This window comes from Bufo bufo, chromosome 1 (genome assembly GCF_905171765.1).
Source record: "Bufo bufo chromosome 1, aBufBuf1.1, whole genome shotgun sequence".
Taxonomy (NCBI): Eukaryota; Metazoa; Chordata; class Amphibia; order Anura; family Bufonidae; genus Bufo; species Bufo bufo.
In genome coordinates, this window is record NC_053389.1 from 213,124,944 (window position 1) to 213,149,681 (window position 24,738).

Sequence of the window (24,738 nt, forward strand, 5' to 3'; positions counted from 1 at the left end):
TCAGGACTTCTCTGTACCTTGTGCAGAATAGACATTTATACCACCATCAAACATACATTCTTGTACTCAAGTCAAGTGCAATGATTCTTTTTTTTTATTTTTTTTTTTTATTTGTCCCAATATTTTGGGGGCTACCTACCCAAAAAAAAAAACATTGTTGGCTACCTCCTCCTCCTCCGCCATTGCTGCCTCCACCTACAACACCACATTCACTGCCTCCTCAACCTCCGACTCCATATTTACCTCCTCCTCTGAGTTGCAGGTTAATAATTTGTAATTTTTAGTTATTTTATTTTAAGTTATTTCCCTATCCACATTTGTTTGCAGAGCAGTTGCCATGCTCTTAAGCACATTTTAATGCCTTTTACATCCCTCTAGCCTTTTCAAGGACTATTTTAGAGCCATTTTAATGCAAAAAAGTGCAAATTTTAGTGCCCTAAATTGAAAAAAATCTTATTTTCAATTGTCGGGTGACATTTTACAATTTTTGGCGTATACAAACCCCTGCTGTGCCTGGGTGACAGGGGCCTAAATCTTTCAAAATACTCTGTTCTGTTGCTGGCTGACAAGAAGCTAGTTTTGCCGTGAATAAACCCTTGCTGTGCCTGGATGACAGGGGCCTAAATCTCTCAAAATCCTCTGTTCTATTGTTGGGTGACAAGAACCCCCTTTTGGCGTGAATGAACACCTGCTGTGCCTGGGTGACAGGGGCCTAAATCTCTCAAAATCCTCTGTTCTATTGTTGGGTGACAAGAACCCCCTTTTGCCGTGAATGAACCCCTGCTGTACCTGGGTGACAGGGGCCTAAATCTCTCAAAATCCTCTGTTCTATTGCTGGGTGACATAAAGCTAGTTTTTCCATGAATAAACCCCTGCTGTACCTGGGTGACATGGGCCTAAATCCCTCAAAATCCTCTGTTCTATTGCTGGGTGACAAGAATCCCCTTTTGCCGTGAATGAACCCCTGCTGTGCCTGGGTGACAGGGGCCTAAATCTCTCAAAATCCTCTGTTGTATTGCTGGGTGACATGAAGCTAGTTTTGCCGTAAATAAACCCCTGCTATGCCTGGGTGACATGGGCCTAAATCTCTCAAAATCCTCTGTTCTATTGCTGGGTGACAAGAACCCACTTTTGCCGTGAATGAACCCCTGCTGTGCCTGGGTGACAAGGGCCGAAATCTCTCAAAATCCTCTGTTCTATTGCTGGGTGACAAGAACCCCCTTTTGCCATAATTGAACTCCTGCTGTGCCTTGGTGACATGGGCCTCGTTATCTCAAAATCCTCTGTTCTATTGCTGGGTGACATGAACCCCCTTTTGCCGTGAATTAACTCCTGCTCTGCATTGCTGACAGGGAACTAAATTTTGTGAAAACATCTGTTACTGATCGGAAGATGCGTGACTACAAGCGCACACTGCTGATGGCATTCCCAGTGGAAGCACAAGGCGAAGGCAGAGTAGGAGGAAGAGGTCGCCAACGCAGCTGGGGGCACCGCCAGCACCTGAGAAGGCAGGGTTAGCATGGCCAAAATGTGGAAAAGCTTTGTCAGCCATGGAGGTGCTGACCTTCCATGCAGCCAGTGTATAGTGTGAACATATGTTTAGCACGGCAGAGAGCATTATCACAGGCTGCAGCCAATGTGGACAAGCTTACGTTTATTAAAATGAACCAGGCATGGATCCCACAGGACTTGTCCGTAGCTTGTGCAGAATAGACATTTATACGAGCCTCAACCATCCATTCTTGTACTAAAGTGCACTTAATCTTTGTTTTATTTTGCTATATGTCCCAATATTTTGGAGGATACCCCAATTTAAAAATAAAAAATAACACAAATCAGTGTTGGCTACCTATTCCTCCTTCACCGCCGCTTCCACCTACACCGCCACGTCAACCTACACCGCCACATCCACCCATCCACCGCCTCCTCAACCTCCTACTCCTAGATCCAGATTGTTATTTTAAATTTTTCTGTATTTTGTTATTTTAAGTTATTTCCCTATCCACATTTGTTTGCAGAACAACAGTTGCCATGCTCTTAAAGGTCTTCTTTCACCCCCAAAACACATTTATTTTTTTGGGGCTTGTTAAAATCCTTATTTAACGACTATTCCCTATATAGGGCTCTTACCTTTGGCTGTGGCTTCTTTTCCTTAAAAATTGATCTTTTAAAATATGCAAATCACTTGACTACCAGCAAGTAGGGCGTCTACTTACTGGTAGCCGCTGCCAAAAACCCGCCCCCTCCTCCTGTTGATTGACAGGGCCAGCGAGCGCTCTCCTCCTCCGGCTGGCCCTGTCAGCATTTCAAATCCCGCGCCTGTCTTCATTCGGCGCACTCCCTGAGTGCACCTGCACCGATGACGTCTCCGAAAGAGAAGACGTCATCGGCGCAGGCGCACTGAGGGAGTGCTGAGGAGGCGAGCCTCCTTCTCTCAGAGCACCTGCTCCGAATGAAGACAGGCGCAGGATTTGAAATGCTGACAGGGCCAGCCGGAGGAGGAGAGCGCTCGCTGGCCCTGTCAATCAACAGGAGGAGGGGGCGTTTTTTTGCGGCGGCTACCAGCACAGCCAAAGGTAAGAGCCCTATATATGGAATAGTCGTTAAATAAGGATTTTAACAAGCCCAAAAAATATATATGTGTTTTGGGGGTGACAGAAGCCCTTTAAGCACATTTTGATCCTTTTTTCAGCCCTCTGGCTCTTTCCAGGACTATTTTAGAGCCATTTTAGTGCCCAAAAGTTCGGGTCCCCATTGACTTCAATGGGGTTCGGGTTCAAGTTCGGGTCAAGTTCGGGTCCCGAACCCGAACTTTTTTTTCAAGTTCGGCCGAACTCGTCGAACCCGAACATCCAGGTGTCTGCTCAACTCTAGTACTGACAGAACTGACAAAATTGTATAAACACCACTGTTGTTCCGAAAACTATTTTGGCAAAAATCCTACCTTTTAGCTATGCCAGGGCAACACCATTGTTGTCATGGATACTGCAAATAACAAGTAATAAGCATCATATTAAAATAATTTTTAAAACATTAGAATTAGAGACAAGTGAATCTTCAAAAATTAGTTTTGGTCTGATTAGTCAAAATTGACCAACAAATTCGATTCAGGTACAAATCGATTTTACCCGAATCAAAAGTGCTTTAAATTCTCTCTCACATTTCTACCCAAACAAATCTGAAGAAAATCTGATTCTACCGATTCAGAATTTTCTTCAAAAATTTGGGTCGGATTTTGATTCTAATTAATATATTTGCTTATCTCTAATTAGAATACTTTGAGGAAATCTAGTGGGGAAGATAGCTCCAGAATATTCCTTCCTATCTTTAGATTGGATCATACATAGGTCAATATTCAACTTCATACAATATGTACATCTCACATTCTGGTCTAGACACCTAAACCTGGTTAACCTAGGTCCCATATCTGCATTTATTCATAGCACCTGTGGTCAATCATGGACATGTCAACATCTGGACTATGTGATTCCTGTATTATTGATTTCACTAATCACATATGTCGACACAAGTCCCATAAAATGATCTTATCATATCTGTGCAAAAATGTATTCGAGACAATGGTCACATGATCATGACATCATGACAATGCAACACCTCCATAGTCATGACTACCTAATGTCAACTGACTCCAGAGACATATTACATAATTAGGAGATTACATATTCTGGCTATACACATTGGTTACAATACAAGAGTCCCACAAATTTAAGCATAGTTCCACCCTCAATTACTATGACTATGACATACATTACTATGACAAGAGGATTTATAGAGTTATTGTCAAGTACAGGAACAACATATCTTGCCATACTTATAGTCCTGCAGTATGTAAAGACTCACTGAAGAGCTGATCTGGATCTATTAAGACCCAGTAGCTTGTGCAGTTACATATCTGTGCAAGGGCGCCCTCACCCCTCCCTCAGCTTTCTGATTAGTGTGCATCTACTATCTTTGCAAAGACATTTGGTAACTTCCTTGCAGAGATAAGCATGAACCGCCCAGACATTTACAATCAAAGGGCTGTGCAGGAGCAGTTAAAGAATATATAGTAAAGTACATCATAATATCAAAGTTTTTATTAAAATGTTTAACAACTATAACCCATGTTGTTGCTTTGATATTATGATGTACTTTACTATATATTCTTTAACTGCTCCTGCACAGCCCTTTGATTGTAAATGTCTGGGCGGTTCATGGGTTATAGTTGTTAAACATTTTAATAAAAAAAAACTTAGGCAGAGCCATTCATTTTATCTTTATATCGCTTTCATTTTCTATATTCCTGCTTTACTGTGAACTAACTGAGCCTTTTCTGCATTTAGAAAAGAAAATACGATTTAGTTTTTCAAAAATTCTTTGCTAACAATACCAAACAGAAAAATTTGATAAATATGGTAATATAAAATTGTAAGATTCAATAAATACAATTGGAAGAACAAAAGTAAAGTTATTGAGTGAACGCAAAAAGAAAAACATAAAGAATAAAGAAAACTTCAATCATTAGATCAATTATAATGCAAATTGAAAACTGGGCCCCCAAAAAAGGGGTTTTCTGTAATTTTTGAGCAAGTGAAGAATGCTTAAAAAATAATGGTGATTGGCAGATAATTTGATAAATGAAGAACAGCCAGCTGGAATGATCGATGGTCAGACGGGTTTTCTTTAGACAGTAAAATGATTACACAAGCAAAAAAAGATTTGATTAAACATCAGAAAAAAGTAGTCTGACATTAATCTATGCTTTTATTCAAGCCCTGCTGTAAATCTCAGTTCCTTTCAAATTATCCAAAATTCAAGATGTTTTCCAATCTTTATTCACAAAGTCTAAGATAATTTTTAGGAACATTTGGGCTCAACCACAATTGACATTTAGACTTTCTGAAAACAGACTGGAAACCAATGAGTGCTACTTTATATAGAACCAGTTAGGCTTGGGCTACACACCCACAAAAAAATTCATACAGCCAAAGATCACAGCAAAGCACTACATACATTGCAAATAATCCCAGCTAATATACACTGTAAGTGATCGGGGTTGTGTTTAATTCACGAGTTTCAATGGCATGATATTTGGATTTATTGAGACTGTCAGGTTAAGGTCAAGGCAACTTGCTGGTTGCAGTGTCACCCCATTCATTTGTATTATTTGAGATTACTTGTGATGTAGCCAGCGCTACACTGCGATCTTTGAATGTACGAGGAGTAACACTTTCAAAGTGTAGTCCCAACCTCAAATGGGTTTTCACAAAAATACTTCTTCAATGCTACATCACATCAGTGCTACAGTCCTTTCATTTCTAGGAAAATTGGTGATCCCAGAGGTAATACTCTCACCAATCGTAAAGTGATGGCATAGCCGAGCAATCTACCATCACTTTATGACATGGGAAAACAAATTTAAAGGAATTATGTCACCAGATTTAACCCTATTAAGCTAGATGACATTAGCAATGGGCTAATGTCAGCTAACCCTAACTAGCCTATTATGCCCACGTTACGCCAGAAATAAAATTGTTATAATATGCTAATTAGCCTCTAGGAGCAGGGGGGGGGCATTGTTCCTGCTCCTAGAGGCTCTGTTCTCCCACTTTTGTCGCCTCCCTCCTAGTCCAGATTAACAGGGCCAGGCAGCGCTCGCATCTGTCTGCCAGCCCTGTGCTCTGGTGAAATCTCACGCTGTTCAGCATTCGACGCAGGCGCAGTGAGGAAGCTGGCAGCCTGCGAGCGTCTTTCCCTCACCGCACCTGCATCTGCACCTGAAAAAATGTCACATGACCTAAACCCTCAGATGAACGCTGTAAAAATAAATAAATAAAAACTGTGCTAAAACAACCAATTTTTTGGTCACATTGCCCCATAAAGTGTAATAATGAATAATCAAAAAATCATATCTACCCAAAAATGGTACCAATAAAAACGTCAACTCTTCCTGGAAAAAACGAGCCCCTGCACAAGACGATCGGCAGAAAAATAAAAAAAAAATATGGCGCTAAGAAAAATGTTTTATTATGTAAAACTGAAACAATCAAACGAAGAAAGTAGACATACTGTATTTGATATCATTGCGTCCATAATAACCTTCTCTATAAAAATAGTACATGATCTACCCTGTCAGATGAATGTTGTAAAAAAATAAAAATAAAAAGAGTGCCAAACAGCCATTTTTTGGTTACCTTGCCTCACAAAAAACTTAATATAGAGCAATTAAAAATCATATGTACCCCAAAATAGTACCAATAAAACTGGCACCTTATCCCCTAGTTTTCAAAATGGGATCACTTTTTGGGAGCTTCTACTATAACAGTGCATCAGGGGGGCTTAAAATGGGACATGGCATATAAAAACCAGTTCAGCAAAATCTGCCCTTACATCAGTTTACGACCATATGTGGGGTGTTTCTGTAAACCGCAGAATCAGGGTAATAAATATTGAGTTGTGTTTGGCTGTTAACCCTCGATGTGTTAAAGAAAAAAAAAATATTACAAAAAGGCGCCTTTTCCCTCAGTGCTGTTGCACTCTTTCCTGCATGCCTATTTCCCAGGACATCCATCTACCAAGCGGCACCAGTTTGATGAAGGCCAGAGTGTGGCCGAAACGTCACATGTGTCATACAGCCACACTATCAAATAAATACCTATTCTTTTGCATCACAAACGCTGGAGTATTTATCGTTACATTTTAGACTCTGTCAGGAAGGGGGTAAATGGACCGGATGTGAAGTGGTTAATTAGGGTTGAATTGATTTGTAAGCTAATCATTTTATTTATTTTTTAATTGGCAAATCAGAGATTGTTTTTCAAGAAATCCTTTTGTACAAAGCAACGACAGGTTAGTCCTTATTTGTCCTGTGTGCTCTTCTAGTGTCCTGTGATTTAAAGGGATTGTGCAGCAATATACAGTATATTGATGACCTATCATCAGGATATGTCATCAATATCTGATCGGCGCAGATCAGTTTTTGAAGAGGAGGTGGCGCTCCATGCAAACGTTGCTTCCTGGTCAATACACTATGCATCATTTCCTGTGGAGTAGCAGCGTAGTGCAGTAACAAGTACTTGCTTCACTCAAGTGAATAGAGAAAGTACTTGTCATCACATTGCACTGCTGCACTACAGGACATAATGCATAGTGTAATGACCAGAAAGCAACACTTGTACAGAGCACCACTTCCTCTTCAAACAGCTGACTGGCGCCAGGTCTCTGACCCCCTGCAAAACTGATATTGATGACCTATCCTGATGATAGGTCATCAATATATATTTCTGCACAACCCCTTCAACACCAAGAAGACATACAGTACATTGTTCTACAATGCAAGAATATAATACAGCCTGAAGTTTTCATACCCTGATATGTGACCCAGCCTGCCTTCTGCTATGACTCCAGGCTTTGTTGCCTCACGGTGATCTAGGTCTGGGCCTTCTGTACTGTTCCTGATTTGCCATCCAGTTTCTACATTACTCATGTTGACCCTGGTCTCTTGTCAGGGGCATAATGCTGCATTCACGTGTAAGGGGAGCGCTCTGACGGAGCCCGGCATGAAGTACAGTGAGAATGCCGGGCCCCACCAAAGTGCTACTCAAACATGAGGGGCGCAGAGGTAAGGAGGGGAGGTGGGGGGGGCTCACTCACCCGGCACGGCAGTTCTGGTCAAGCAGGGAGACCTCTCTGATCCCTGCTTCACTGTTCTTCAGAGCTCATGCGCTCCCCCTGCAGGCCGCACATTGCACTGCTGGCTGTGGGAGGAGCACTGAAGGCCTGGGAATCAGCCTCCAGCACAGCCAGCAGCGCGATGTGAGTGTGGGAGTGCGTCATCAGGGAAGAGGGTAAGTATGTCTTTTTTTTCCATAAAGCTGCAAAAAGGGGGGAACAACTAGAGTGAGGGGCACAAAAGAGCATAACCACTGTGAGGGGCACATATCTGGGTATAAATACTGTGATGGGGCACATATCTGGCATAACTGCTGTGAGGGAGCACATATCTGGCGTAACTACTGTGAGGGGCACATATCTGGCATAACTACTGTGAGGGGCACATATCTGGGCATATCTACTGACAGGGGGCACATACAATTTGATGTACTGTATGAGCTGGTATACTAAACTACTTCACTTATTGTACTTAAAGGGATTATCCACATTTTTACCGCCTTAAGGTACTTTTACACTTGCGGCAGAGTATTCTGGCAGGCAGTTCCGTCGCCGGAACTGCCTGCCGGATTCATTAAAACACATGCAAACTGATGACATTTGTCAGACGGATCAGGATCCTGATCCGTATGACAAATGCATTGATTTTTTTTCACATTTTTTGTGGTCTGAGCATGCGCAGACTGCAATGCCGGATCCGTTTTGCCGGAACACTCGGGGCCGGATCCAGCATTAATGCATTTCAATGATAAAAGTGTTCCAGAATTTTGGACGGAGATATTATCTCCGTCCTGAAAAGTCAAAAAGACTGAACTGAAGCCATCCTGATGCATCCTGAATGGATTTCTCTCCATTCAGAATGCATTAGGATAAAACTGATCAGTTCTTTTCCAGTATTGAGCCCCTAGGACGGAACCCAATGCTGGAAAAGAATAATGGTAGTGACCCTTAGGGCAAGGACCTCAAAGGTAGTGTTTTCCGAAATACTGCCTGTACCACGAGCCACACAAGAAAGGCAGCGGGAGATTAGGGAGATTAACAAGTGGCTCAAGAACTGGTGTAGGAAGGAGGGGTTTGGGTTCCTGGAGAACTGGGCCGACTTCTCTATCGGCTACAGGCTCTATCGTAGGGACGGGCTGCACCTCAATGGGGAAGGGGCAGCTGTGTTGGGGGAAAAGATGGCTAGAAGGTTGGAGGAGTGTTTAAACTAGGGACTGGGGGGTAATTACGTTAAAGAATGGGAAGATAGTGCAGATAGAGACCGGGGGCAAGGTAATGGAACTGGGGGAGGAATAGAAGGAGGGACTAGAACAGATCAGAAGAAAAGGTGAAGGGTAAAAAATATACATAAACCTCTTAATTGTATGTATAGTAATGCCAGAAGTCTAACTAATAGAGTTGAGCGAACACCTGGATGTTCGGGTTCGAGAAGTTCGGCCGAACTTCCCGGAAATGTTCGGGTTCGGGATCCGAACCCGATCCGAACTTCGTCCCGAACCCGAACCCCATTGAAGTCAATGGGGACCCGAACTTTTCGGCACTAAAAAGGCTGTAAAACAGCCCAGGAAAGAGCTAGAGGGCTGCAAAAAGCAGCAACATGTAGGTAAATCCCCTGCAAACAAATGTGGATAGGGAAATGAATTAAAAAAATTAAAAAAAATAAAGAAATGACCCAATATCAATTGGACAGAGGTCCCATAGCAGAGAATCAGTCTCTTCATGCCATAGCAAAGAATCTGGCTTCATGTCAGAACAGAATCAGTCTCTTCATGCCATAGCAGATAATCTGGCTTCATGTCAGCACAGAATCTGTCTTCATGTCATAGCAGAGAATCAGGCTTCACGTCACCCACCACTGGAACAGGCCACTGTCACACATTTAGGCCCCGGCACCCAGACAGAGGAGAGCGGTCCCGTAACAGAGAATCTGGCCTTATGTCAACGCAGAATCTGTCTTCATGTCATAGCAGAGAATCAAGCTTCACGTCACCCACCACTGGAACAGGCCACTGTCACACATTTAGGCCCAGGCACCCAGTCAGAGGAGAGAGGTCCCGTAACAGAGAATCTGGCTTGATGTCAGCACAGAATCTGTCTTCATGTCATAGCAGAGAATCAGGCTTCATGTCACCCACCACTGAAACAGGCCACTGTCACACATTTAGGCCCAGGCACCCAGGCAGAGGAGAGAGGTCCCGTAACAGAGAATCTGGCCTTATGTCAGCGCAGAATCAGTCTTCATGTCATAGCAGAGCATCAGGCTTCACGTCACCCACCACTGGAACAGGCCACTGTCACACATTTAGGCCCCGGCACCCAGACAGAGGAGAGCGGTCCCGTAACAGAGAATCTGGCCTTATGTCAGCGCAGAATCTGTCTTCATGTCATAGCAGAGAATCAGGCTTCACGTCACCCACCACTGGAACAGGCCACTGTCACACATTTACGCCCAGGCACCCAGTCAGAGGAGAGAGGTCCCGTAACAGAGAATCTGGCCTTATGTCAACACAGAATCTGTCTTCATGTCATAGCAGAGAATCAGGTTTCACGTCACCCACCACTGGAACAGGCCACTGTCACACATTTAGGCCCAGGCAACCAGGCAGAGGAGAGAGGTCCCGTTACAGAGAATCTGGCCTTATGTCAGCACAGAATCTGTCTTCATGTCATAGCAGAGAATCAGGCTTCACGTCACCCACCACTGGAACAAGCCACTGTCACATATTTAGGCCCCGGCACCCAGACAGAGGAGAGAGGTCCCGTAACAGAGAATCTGGCCTTATGTCAGCGCAGAATCAGTCTTCATGTCATAGCAGAGAATCAGGCTTCATGTCACCCACCACTGGAACAGGCCACTGTCACATATTTAGGCCCAGGCACCCAGGCAGAGGAGAGAGGTCCCGTAACAGAGAATCTGGCCTTATGTCAGCGCAGAATCTGTATTCATGTCATAGCAGAGAATCAGGCTTCACGTCACCTACCACTGGAACAGGCCACTGTCACACATTTAGGCCCAGGTACCCAGGCAGAGGAGAGAGGTCCCGTAACAGAGAATCTGGCCTTATGTCAGCGCAGAATCTGTCTTCATGTCATAGCAGAGAATCAGGCTTCACGTCACCCACCACTGGAACAGGCCACTGTCACATATTTAGGCCCTGGCACCCAGACAGAGGAGAGCGGTCCCGTAACAGAGAATATGGCCTTATGTCAGCGCAGAATCTGTATTCATGTCATAGCAGAGAATCAGGCTTCATGTCACCCACCACTGGAACAGGCCACTGTCACACATTTAGGCCCAGGTACCCAGGCAGAGGAGAGAGGTCCTGTAACAGAGAATCTGGCCTTATGTCAGCGCAGAATCTGTCTTCATGTCATAGCAGAGAATCAGGCTTCACGTCACCCACCACTGGAACAGGCCACTGTCACACATTTAGGCCCAGGCACCCAGGCAGAGGAGAGAGGTCCCGTAACAGAGAATCTGGCCTTATGTCAGCACAGAATCTGTCTTCATGTCATAGCAGAGAATCAGGCTTCACGTCACTCACCACTGGAACAAGCCACTGTCACATATTTAGGCCCCGACACCCAGTCAGAGGAGAGAGGTCCCGTAACAGAGAATCTGGCTTGATGTCAGCACAGAATCTGTCTTCATGTCATAGCAGAGAATCAGGCTTCATGTCACCCACCACTGGAACAGGCCACTGTCACACATTTAGGCCCAGGCACCCAGGCAGAGGAGAGAGGTCCCGTAACAGAGAATCTGGCCTAATGTCAGCACAGAATCAGTCTTCATGTCATAGCAGAGAATCAGGCTTCACGTCACCCACCACTGGAACAGGCCACTGTCACACATTTAGGCCCCGGCACCCAGACAGAGGAGAGCGGTCCCGTAACAGAGAATCTGGCCTTATGTCAGCGCAGAATCTGTATTCATGTCATAGCAGAGAATCAGGCTTCACGTCACCCACCACTGGAACAGGCCACTGTCACACATTTAGGCCCAGGCACCCAGGCAGAGGAGAGAGGTCCCGTAACAGAGAATCTGGCCTTATGTCAGCACAGAATCTGTCTTCATGTCATAGCAGAGAATCAGGCTTCACGTCACCCACCACTGGAACAGGCCACTGTCACACATTTAGGCCCAGGCACCCAGTCAGAGGAGAGAGGTCCCGTAACAGAGAATCTGGCCTTATGTCAGCACAGAATCTGTCTTCATGTCATAGCAGAGAATCAGGCTTCACGTCACCCACCACTGGAACAGGCCACTGTCACAAATTTAGGCCCAGGTACCCAGTCAGAGGAGAGAGGTCCCGTAACAGAGAATCTGGCTTGATGTCAGCACAGAATCTGTCTTCATGTCATAGCAGAGAATCAGGCTTCATGTCACCCACCACTGGAACAGGCCACTGTCACACATTTAGGCCCAGGCACCCAGGCAGAGGAGAGAGGTCCCGTAACAGAGAATCTGGCCTAATGTCAGCACAGAATCAGTCTTCATGTCATAGCAGAGAATCAGGCTTCACGTCACCCACCACTGGAACAGGCCACTGTCACACATTTAGGCCCCGGCACCCAGACAGAGGAGAGCGGTCCCGTAACAGAGAATCTGGCCTTATGTCAGCGCAGAATCTGTATTCATGTCATAGCAGAGAATCAGGCTTCACGTCACCCACCACTGGAACAGGCCACTGTCACACATTTAGGCCCAGGCACCCAGGTAGAGGAGAGAGGTCCCGTAACAGAGAATCTGGCCTGATGTCAGCACAGAATCTGTCTTCATGTCATAGCAGAGAATCAGGCTTCACGTCACCCACCACTGGAACAGGCCACTGTCACACATTTAGGCCCAGGCACCCAGTCAGAGGAGAGAGGTCCCGTAACAGAGAATCTGGCCTTATGTCAGCACAGAATCTGTCTTCATGTCATAGCAGAGAATCAGGCTTCACGTCACCCACCACTGGAACAGGCCACTGTCACATATTTAGGCCCCGGCACCCAGGCAGAGGAGAGAGGTCCCGTAACAGAGAATCTGGCCTGATGTCAGCGCAGAATCTGTCTTCATGTCATAGCAGAGAATCAGGCTTCACGTCACCCACCACTGCAACAGGCCACTGTCACACATTTAGGCCCAGGCACCCAGGCAGAGGAGAGAGGTCCCGTAACAGAGAATCTGGCCTGATGTCAGCACAGAATCTGTCTTCATGTCATAGCAGAGAATCAGGCTTCACGTCACCCACCACTGGAACAGGCCACTGTCATATATTTAGGCCCAGGCACCCAGGCAGAGGAGAGAGGTCGCGTAACAGAGAATCTGGCTTCATGTCAGCACAGAATAAGTCTTCATGTCATAGCAGAGAATCAGGCTTCACGTCACCCACCACTGGAACAGGCCACTGTCACACATTTAGGCCCCGGCACCCAGACAGAGGAGAGCGGTCCCGTAACAGAGAATCTGGCCTTATGTCAGCGCAGAATCTGTCTTCATGTCATAGCAGAGAATCAAGCTTCACGTCACCCACCACTGGAACAGGCCACTGTCACACATTTAGGCCCAGGCACCCAGTCAGAGGAGAGAGGTCCCGTAACAGAGAATCTGGCTTGATGTCAGCACAGAATCTGTCTTCATGTCATAGCAGAGAATCAGGCTTCATGTCACCCACCACTGGAACAGGCCACTGTCACACATTTAGGCCCAGGCACCCAGGCAGAGGAGAGAGGTCCCGTAACAGAGAATCTGGCCTAATGTCAGCACAGAATCAGTCTTCATGTCATAGCAGAGAATCAGGCTTCACGTCACCCACCACTGGAACAGGCCACTGTCACACATTTAGGCCCCGGCACCCAGACAGAGGAGAGCGGTCCCGTAACAGAGAATCTGGCCTTATGTCAGCGCAGAATCTGTATTCATGTCATAGCAGAGAATCAGGCTTCACGTCACCCACCACTGGAACAGGCCACTGTCACACATTTAGGCCCAGGCACCCAGGCAGAGGAGAGAGGTCCCGTAACAGAGAATCTGGCCTGATGTCAGCACAGAATCTGTCTTCATGTCATAGCAGAGAATCAGGCTTCACGTCACCCACCACTGGAACAGGCCACTGTCACACATTTAGGCCCAGGCACCCAGTCAGAGGAGAGAGGTCCCGTAACAGAGAATCTGGCCTTATGTCAGCACAGAATCTGTCTTCATGTCATAGCAGAGAATCAGGCTTCACGTCACCAACCACTGGAACAAGCCACTGTCACATATTTAGGCCCCGGCACCCAGACAGAGGAGAGAGGTCCCGTAACAGAGAATCTGGCCTTATGTCAGCGCAGAATCTGTATTCATGTCATAGCAGAGAATCAGGCTTCACGTCACCCACCACTGGAACAGGCCACTGTCACAAATTTAGGCCCAGGCACTCAGGCAGAGGAGAGAGGTCCCGTAACAGAGAATCTGGCCTTATGTCAGCGCAGAATCTGTATTCATGTCATAGCAGAGAATCAGGCTTCACGTCACCCACCACTGGAACAGGCCACTGTCACACATTTAGGCCCAGGTACCCAGGCAGAGGAGAGAGGTCCCGTAACAGAGAATCTGGCCTGATGTCAGCGCAGAATCTGTCTTCATGTCATAGCAGAGAATCAGGCTTCACGTCACCCACCACTGGAACAGGCCACTGTCACACATTTAGGCCCCGGCACCCAGACAGAGGAGAGCGGTCCCGTAACAGAGAATCTGGCCTTATGTCAGCGCAGAATCTGTCTTCATGTCATAGCAGAGAATCAAGCTCCACGTCACCCACCACTGGAACAGGCCACTGTCACACATTTAGGCCCAGGCACCCAGTCAGAGGAGAGAGGTCCCGTAACAGAGAATCTGGCTTGATGTCAGCACAGAATCTGTCTTCATGTCATAGCAGAGAATCAGGCTTCATGTCACCCACCACTGGAACAGGCCACTGTCACACATTTAGGCCCAGGCACCCAGGCAGAGGAGAGAGGTCCCGTAACAGAGAATCTGGCCTAATGTCAGCACAGAATCAGTCTTCATGTCATAGCAGAGAATCAGGCTTCACGTCACCCACCACTGGAACAGGCCACTGTCACACATTTAGGCCCCGGCACCCAGACAGAGGAGAGCGGTCCCGTAACAGAGAATCTGGCCTTATGTCAGCGCAGAATCTGTATTCATGTCATAGCAGAGAATCAGGCTTCACGTCACCCACCACTGGAACAGGCCACTGTCACACATTTAGGCCCAGGCACCCAGGCAGAGGAGAGAGGTCCCGTAACAGAGAATCTGGCCTGATGTCAGCACAGAATCTGTCTTCATGTCATAGCAGAGAATCAGGCTTCACGTCACCCACCACTGGAACAGGCCACTGTCACACATTTAGGCCCAGGCACCCAGTCAGAGGAGAGAGGTCCCGTAACAGAGAATCTGGCCTTATGTCAGCACAGAATCTGTCTTCATGTCATAGCAGAGAATCAGGCTTCACGTCACCAACCACTGGAACAAGCCACTGTCACATATTTAGGCCCCGGCACCCAGACAGAGGAGAGAGGTCCCGTAACAGAGAATCTGGCCTTATGTCAGCGCAGAATCTGTATTCATGTCATAGCAGAGAATCAGGCTTCACGTCACCCACCACTGGAACAGGCCACTGTCACATATTTAGGCCCAGGCACCCAGGCAGAGGAGAGAGGTCCCATAACAGAGAATCTGGCCTTATGTCAGCGCAGAATCTGTATTCATGTCATAGCAGAGAATCAGGCTTCACGTCACCCACCACTGGAACAGGCCACTGTCACACATTTAGGCCCAGGTACTCAGGCAGAGGAGAGAGGTCCCGTAACAGAGAATCTGGCCTTATGTCAGCGCAGAATCTGGCTTCATGTCATAGCAGAGAATCAGGCTTCACGTCACCCACCACTGGAACAGGCCACTGTCACACATTTAGGCCCCGGCACCCAGACAGAGGAGAGCGGTCCCGTAACAGAGAATCTGGCCTTATGTCAGCGCAGAATCTGTATTCATGTCATAGCAGAGAATCAGGCTTCACGTCACCCACCACTGGAACAGGCCACTGTCACACATTTAGGCCCAGGCACCCAGGCAGAGGAGAGAGGTCCCGTAAAAGAGAATCTGGCCTGATGTCAGCACAGAATCTGTCTTCATGTCATAGCAGAGAATCAGGCTTCACGTCAACCACCACTGGAACAGGCCACTGTCACATATTTAGGCCCAGGCACCCAGGCAGAGGAGAGAGGTCGCGTAACAGAGAATCTGTCCTCATGTCAGCACAGAATCTGTCTTCATGTCATAGCAGAGAATCAGGCTTCACGTCACCCACCACTGGAACAGGCCACTGTCATACATTTAGGCCCAGGCACCCAGGCAGAGGAGAGAGGTCCCGTAACAGAGAATCTGGCCTGATGTCAGCACAGAATCTGTCTTCATGTCATAGCAGAGAATCACGCTTCACGTCACCCACCACTGGAACAGGCCACTGTCACACATCTAGGCCCAGGCACCCAGTCAGAGGAGAGAGGTCCCGTAACAGAGAATCTGGCTTGATGTCAGCACAGAATCTGTCTTCATGTCATAGCAGAGAATCAGGCTTCATGTCACCCACCACTGGAACAGGCCACTGTCACACATTTAGGCCCAGGCACCCAGGCAGAGGAGAGAGGTCCCGTAACAGAGAATCTGGCCTAATGTCAGCGCAGAATCTGTATTCATGTCATAGCAGAGAATCAGGCTTCACGTCACCCACCACTGGAACAGGCCACTGTCACACATTTAGGCCCAGGCACCCAGGCAGAGGAGAGAGGTCCCGTAACAGAGAATCTGGCCTTATGTCAGCACAGAATCTGTCTTCATGTCATAGCAGAGAATCAGGCTTCACGTCACCCACCACTGGAACAGGCCACTGTCACACATTTAGGCCCAGGCACCCAGTCAGAGGAGAGAGGTCCCGTAACAGAGAATCTGGCCTTATGTCAGCACAGAATCTGTCTTCATGTCATAGCAGAGAATCAGGCTTCACGTCACCAACCACTGGAACAAGCCACTGTCACATATTTAGGCCCCGGCACCCAGACAGAGGAGAGAGGTCCCGTAACAGAGAATCTGGCCTTATGTCAGCGCAGAATCTGTATTCATGTCATAGCAGAGAATCAGGCTTCAAGTCACCCACCACTGGAACAGGCCACTGTCACATATTTAGGCCCAGGCACCCAGGCAGAGGAGAGAGGTCCCATAACAGAGAATCTGGCCTTATGTCAGCGCAGAATCTGTATTCATGTCATAGCAGAGAATCAGGCTTCACGTCACCCACCACTGGAACAGGCCACTGTCACACATTTAGGCCCAGGTACCCAGGCAGAGGAGAGAGGTCCTGTAACAGAGAATCTGGCCTTATGTCAGCGCAGAATCTGTCTTCATGTCATAGCAGAGAATCAGGCTTCACGTCACCCACCACTGGAACAGGCCACTGTCACACATTTAGGCCCAGGCACCCAGGCAGAGGAGAGAGGTCCCGTAACAGAGAATCTGGCCTGATGTCAGCACAGAATCTGTCTTCATGTCATAGCAGAGAATCAGGCTTCACGTCACCCACCACTGGAACAGGCCACTGTCACATATTTAGGCCCAGGCACCCAGGCAGAGGAGAGAGGTCGCGTAACAGAGAATCTGTCCTCATGTCAGCACAGAATCTGTCTTCATGTCATAGCAGAGAATCAGGCTTCACGTCACCCACCACTGGAACAGGCCACTGTCACACATTTAGGCCCAGGCACCCAGGCAGAGGAGAGAGGTCCCGTAACAGAGAATCTGGCCTGATGTCAGCACAGAATCTGTCTTCATGTCATAGCAGAGAATCAGGCTTCACGTCACCCACCACTGGAACAGGCCACTGTCACACATTTAGGCCCCGGCACCCAGACAGAGGAGAGGTTCATTCAACTTTGGGTTGCCCCGCAATATAATGGTAAAATGAAATTAAAAATAGTATTGAATGAGGAAGTGCCCTGGAGTAGAATAATATATTGTTAAGGGGAGGTAGTTAATATCTAATCTGCACTGGTTCACCTGTGGGATCCATGCCTGGTTCATTTTTATGAACGTCAGCTTGTCCACATTGGCTGTAGACAGGCGGCTGCGTTTGTCTGTAATGACGCCCCCTGCCGTGCTGAATACACGTTCAGACAAAACGCTGGCCGCCGGGCAGGCCAGCACCTCCAAGGCATAAAAGGCTAGCTCTGGCCACGTGGACAATTTGGAGACCCAGAAGTTGAATGGGGCCGAACCATCAGTCAGTACGTGGAGGGGTGTGCACAGGTACTGTTCCACCATGTTAGTGAAATGTTGCCTCCTGCTAACACGTTCCGTATCAGGTGGTGGTGCACTTAGCTGTGGCGTGGTGACAAAACTTTTCCACATCTCTGCCATGCTAACCCTGCCCTCAGAGGAGCTGGCCGTGACACAGCTGCGTTGGCGACCTCTTGCTCCTCCTCTGCCTTCGCCTTGGGCTTCCACTGGTTCCCCTGTGACATTTGGGAATGCTCTCAGTAGCGCGTCTACCAACGTGCGTTTGTACTCGCGCATCTTCCTATCACGCTGTAGTGTAGGAAGTAAGGTGGGCACATTGTCTTTGTACCGGGGATCCAGCAAGGTGGCAACTTAGTAGTCCGCACACGTTAAAATGTGGGCAACTCTGCTGTCGTTGCGCAGGCACTGCAGCATGTAGTCGCTCATGTGTGCCAGGCTGCCCAGAGGTAAGGACAAGCTGTCCTCTGTGGGAGGCGTATCGTCATCGTCCTGTGTTTCTCCCCAGCCACGCACCAGTGATGGGCCCGAGCTGCTTTGGGTGCCACCCCGCTGTGAACATGCTTCATCCTCATCCTCCTCCACCTCCTCCTCATCCTCGTCCTCCTCGTCCTCCAGTAGTGGGCCCTGTCTTGCCACATTTGTACCTGGCCTCTGGTGTTGCAAAAAAACTCCCTCTGAGTCACTTTGAAGAGACTGGCCTTAAAGTGCTAAAAATGACCCCTCTTCCTCCTCTTCCTCCTGGGCCACCTCCTCTTCCATCATCGCCCTAAGTGTTTTCTCAAGGAGACAAAGAAGTGGTATTGTAACGCTGATAACGGCGTCATCGCCACTGGCCATGTTGGTGGAGTACTAGAAACAGCGCAACAGGGCACACAGATCTCGCATGGAGGCCCAGTCATTGGTGGTGAAGTGTGTCTGATCCGCAGTGCGACTGACCCGTGCGTGCTGCAGCTGAAACTCCACTATGACCTGCTGCTGCTCGCACAGTCTGTCCAGCATATGCAAGGTGGAGTTCCACCTGGTGGGTACGTCGCATATGAGGCGGTGAGCGGGAAGGCCGAAGTTACGCTGTAGCGCAGACAGGCGAGCAGCGGCAGGGTGTGAACGCCGGAAGCGCGAACAGACGGCCCGCACTTTATGCAGCAGCTCTGACATGTCGGGGTAGTTGCGAATCAACTTCTGCACCACCAAATTCAGCACATGCGCCAGGCAAGGGATGTGCGTCAAACCGGCTAGTCCCAGAGCTGCAACGAGATTTCACCCATTATCGCACACCACCAGGCCGGGCTTGAGGCTCACCGGCAGCAACCACTCATCGGTCTGTTGTTCTATACCCCGCCACAACTCCTGTGCGGTGTGGGGCCTGTCCCCCAAACATATGAGTTTCAGAATGGCCTGCTGACGTTTACCCCGGGCTGTGCTGAAGTTGGTGGTGAAGGTGTGTGGCTGACTGGATGAGCAGGTGGAAGAAGAGGAGGAGGAAGCTGAGTAGGAGGAGGAGGAGAAAGGAGGCAAAGAATGTTGCCCTGCGATCCTTGGCGGCTGAAGGACGTGCGCCAAACAGCTCTCCGCCTGGGGCCCAGCCACCACTACATTTACCCAGTGTGCAGTTAGGGAGATATAGCGTCCATGGCCGTGCTTACTGGTCCACGTATCTGTGGTTAGGTGGACCTTGCCACAGATGGCGTTGCGCAGTGCACACTTGATTTTATCGGACACTTGTTTGTGCAGGGAAGGCACGGCTCTCTTGGAGAAGTAGTGGCGGCTGGGAACAACATACTGTGGGACAGCAAGTGACATGAGCTGTTTGAAGCTGTGTGTGTCCACCAGCCTAAATGACAGCATTTCATAGGCCAGTAGTTTAGAAATGCTGGCATTCAGGGCCAGGGATCGAGGGTGGCTAGGTGGGAATTTACGCTTTCTCTCAAATGTTTGTGAGATGGAGAGCTGAACGCTGCCGTGTGACATGGTTGAGATGCTTGGTGACGCAGGTGGTGGTGTTGGTGGTACATCCCATGTTTGCTGGGCGGCAGGTGCCAACGTTCCTCCAGAGGCAGAGGAAGAGGCCGAGGCGGCGGCAGCAGCAGCAGAAGAGGCCGAGGCAGCAGCAGAAGAGGCCGAGGCGGCAGCAGCAGAAGGGGCAGCAGGGGGAGCCTGAGTGACTTCCTTGTTTTTAAGGTGTTTACTCCACTGCAGTTCATGCTTTGCATGCAGGTTGTGCTAAGGTTCAGAACGTTAATGCCTCGCTACAGGCTCTGATGGCACAGCGTGCAAACCACTCGGGTCTTGTCGTCAGCACATTGTTTGAAGAAGTGCCATGCCAGGGAACTCCTTGAAGCTGCCTTTGGGGTGCTCGGTCCCAGATGGCGGCGGTCAGTAGCAGGCGAAGTCTCTTGGTGGCGGGTGTTCTGATTTTGCCCACTGCTCCCTCTTTTGCTACGCTGTTGGCTCGGTCTCACCACTGCCTCTTCCTCCGAACTGTGAAAGTCAGTGGCACGACCTTCATTCCATGTGGGGTCTAGGACCTCATCGTCCCCTGCATCGTCTTCCACCCAGTCTTGATCCCTGACCTCCTGTTCAGTCTGCACACTGCAGAAAGACGCAGCAGTTGGCACCTGTGTTTCGTCATCATCAGAGACGTGCTGAGGTGGTATTCCCATGTCCTCATCATCAGGAAAAATAAATGGTTGTGCGTTAGTGCATTCTATCTCTTCCACCCCTGGGGAAGGGCTAGGTGGATGCCCTTGGGAAACCCTGGCAGCAGAGTCTTCAAACAGCATAAGAGACTGCTGCATAACTTGAGGCTAAGACAGTTTCCCTGATATGCATGGGGGTGATGTGACAGACCGATGGGCTTGGTTTTCATGCGCCATCTGTGCGCTTTCTGCAGAAGACTGGGTGGGAGATAATGTGAACGTGCTGAATCCACTGTCGGCCACCCAATTGACTAATGCCTGCACCTGCTCAGGCCTTACCATCCTTAGAACGGCATTGGGCCCCACCAAATATCGCTGTAAATTCTGCTGGCTACTGGGACCTGAGGTAGTTGGTTCACTAGGACGTGTGGCTGTGGCAGAACGGCCACGTCCTCTCCCAGCACCAGAGGGTACACTAACACCACCACGACCATGTCCACGTCCCTTATTAGATGTTTTCCTCATTGTTCCCGTTCACAACAATTTTGAAAATGGCAAATTTGGGAATGCTTTTTCAACCCAGAACAAAAAGTCTGCTTTTACGGTCACTACAAATAACTTGACCAGCTAAAACTGTGCAGATTTGGTTGAATAGAGATGTGAGACCTGTTTTTTTTTGCGCTGTGCGACAGTTATAGTTTTAATCACAGAATGACACTTCTATCAGCACGCTAGCGTGTGTCTTAGGTTTTTCTGAATCACACTATCAGTACCTTCAATGTAAGATTTTCTTTTTGGGATAGATTTCAAGTAGGCCTCAAATACCACAAACTAGTAATTTTGAGAATGCCAAATTTGGGAATGCTTTTTCAACCCAGAACAAAAAGTCTGCTTTTACGGTCACTACAAATAACTTGACCAGCTAAAACTGTGCAGATTTGGTTGAATAGAGATTTGAGACCTGTTTTTTTTTTGCGCTGTGTGACAGTTATAGGTTTAATCACAGAATGACACTTCTATCAGCACGCTAGCGTGTGTCTTAGGTTTTTCTGAATCACACTATCAATACCTTCAATGTAAGATTTTCTTTTTGGGATAGATTTCAAGTAGGCCTCAAATACCACAAACTAGTTATTTTCAGAATGGCAAATTTGGGAATGCTTTTTCAACCCAGAACAAAAAGTCTGCTTTTACGGTCACTACAAATAACTTGATGTCACGGAACCATGAACCAGACGAACAACAAGAGATAAGTGAAAATAAGAAGGCTTTATTGAAAATAAAGCTGTAAAGCAAAAGTCCAAACGGATGGTGAAACCGAAGCAGGGTCTTAGAGAGGCCAGAGGTCAGGAACCAGAAGGGTAGTCAGACGAAGCCAGGATCAGGAACCAGCAGGGTAGTTAGACGAAGCCAGGATCAGGAACCATCAGGGTAGTCAGACGAAGCCAGGATCAGGAACCAGAAGCAGCAGCAGTCTTAGAAGCATGTGAACACAGGAGGACCAAGCAAGGAACTGAAGCCACAGACCTCCTATATATATGAGCTAGGCATCCAGCTCCTCCCAGTGGGAAGGAGGAGCCGCAGGGTGGAAGGCTACAAGAAACCCAGAAACCAAGGAGAACAGCAAGAAGGTAAGACCATGACACTTGACCAGCTAAAACTGTGCAGATTTGGTTGAATAGAGATGTGAGACCTGTTTTTTTTTGCGCTGTGTGACAGTTATAGATTTAATCACAGAATGACACTTCTATCAGCACGCTAGCGTGTGTCTTAGGTTTTTCTGAATCACACTATCAATACCTTCAATGTAAGATTTTCTTTTTGGGATAGATTTCAAGTAGGCCTCAAATACCACAAACTAGTAATTTTGAGAATGGCAAATTTGGGAATGCTTTTTCAACCCAGAACAAAAAGTCTGCTTTTACGGTCACTACAAATAACTTGACCAGCTAAAACTGTGCAGATTTGGTTGAATAGAGATGTGAGACCTGTTTTTTTTTTTTGCGCTGTGTGACACTTATAGGTTTAATCACAGAATGACACTTCTATCAGCACGCTAGCATGTGTCTTAGGTTTTTCTGAATCACACTATCAATACCTTCAATGTAAGATTTTCTTTTTGGGATAGATTTCAAGTAGGCCTCAAATACCACAAACTAGTTATTTTCAGAATGGCAAATTTGGGAATGCTTTTTCAACCCAGAACAAAAAGTCTGCTTTTACGGTCACTACAAATAACTTGACAAGCTAAAACTGTGCAGATTTGGTTGAATAGAGATGTGAGACCTGTTTTTTTTTTGAGCTGTGTGACAGTTATAGGTTTAATCACAGAATGACACTTCTATCAGCACGCTAGCGTGTGTCTTAGGTTTTTCTGAATCACACTATCAATACCTTCAATGTAAGATTTTCTTTTTGGGATAGATTTCAAGTAGGCGTCAAATACCACAAACTAGTTATCTTCAGAATGGCAAATTTGGGAATGCTTTTTCAACCCAGAAAAAAAAGTCTGCTTTTACGGTCACTACAAATAACTTGACCAGCTAAAACTGTGCAGATTTGGTTGAATAGAAATGTCAGGTCTATTTTTTAGGCGCTGGGTGACAGGCTCAACTTGCCCCTGATGTAATATATGGCCAAAAAATAACCACACTGTTGATGGTTAAATGCACTTGGGTGACAAAGGCTCAGCCTGCACCAGATGTAGTATACGGCCATAAAATAACCAGACTGTTGATGGTTAAATGCACTTCTTTGACACAGGCTCAGCCTGCAGCTAATGTAGTATATGGCCAAAAAATAACCAGACTGTTGATGGTTAAATGCACTTCGGTGACACAGGCTCAGCCTGCATCTGATGTAGGATATAGCACAAAATAACCACACTATCGATGGTTAAATACACTTGGTGATAGCTCGTGCTGGCGCACCACAAGTCACAAAATAGCCGCCGATCACCCCAGAAAAAAAGTGACCTAAAAACGCTCTGGGCAGCCTCATAAAAGTGAGCAAGTCAATAATAGCACTTCAATGATCCACAGCTGCAGATCGATCACAGAATGAAGTCTTTTGGAGGAGTTAATCTGCCTAATCTCGCCCTAACGTCGCAGCTGCAACCTTTCCCTATACTGATCATAGCAGAGTGACGTGCGGCGCTACGTGACTCCAGCTTAAATAGAGGCTGGGTCACATGGTGCACTGGCCAATCACAGCCATGCCAATAGTAGGCATGGCTGTGATGGCCTCTTGGGCCAAGTAGTATGACGCTTGTTGATTGGCTGCTTTGCAGCCTTTCAAAAAGCGCCAAGAAAGCGCCGAACACCGAACCCGAACCGGACTTTTACGAAAATGTTCCGGTTCGGGTCCGTGTCACGGACACCTCAAAGTTCGGTACGAACCCGAACTATACAGTTCGGGTTCGCTCATCCCTACTAACTAATAAAACTGGGGAACTGGAATTAGTGATGTGTGAGGAGGACTATGACATAGTGGGAATAACTGAGACATGGCTGGATGATAGCTATGACTGGGCAGTCAATATACAAGGTTACAGTCTGTTTAGATAGGATAGTCAAAACCGGAGAGGGGGAAGGTAGACATGGCCTTGCGGTTCGCCCGGCGGTCGTTTCGCAGCGAACTTTGCGTGTTCGCGATTCGCTGAAAATGCGAACATATGGAAATATTCGCGCCCGCCATATTCTTTTACATTGTGAAGAACTTTGACCCATGACACATCCATCAGGTGGTACAGGACAGCCAATTGAGAAGTTTCGGCACATGGACATACCCCCTACCTTATAAATAAACCTGATCTGGCCGCCATTTTACATTCAGTCTTTTGCCAGTGTAGGGAGAGGTTGCTGTGTGGAGCAGGGACAGGCTGTTAGGGACACGAAACACTAGCTAATAGGGCCACAAAAGTCCTTTTAAGGACTGGTATAGGTGTGCTATCGATAGGTGTGATACACACAGGGGTGCGATATACTTATAATATACTTTTATAATGAGTCAAAAACACATAGATCTATATAGTGATCACCTGGAAGTCAGGGGCCTAGGGGCTAGGGGCTTACTAGGGCCATTTTTATATAGGGTATGGTTCCGGACAGG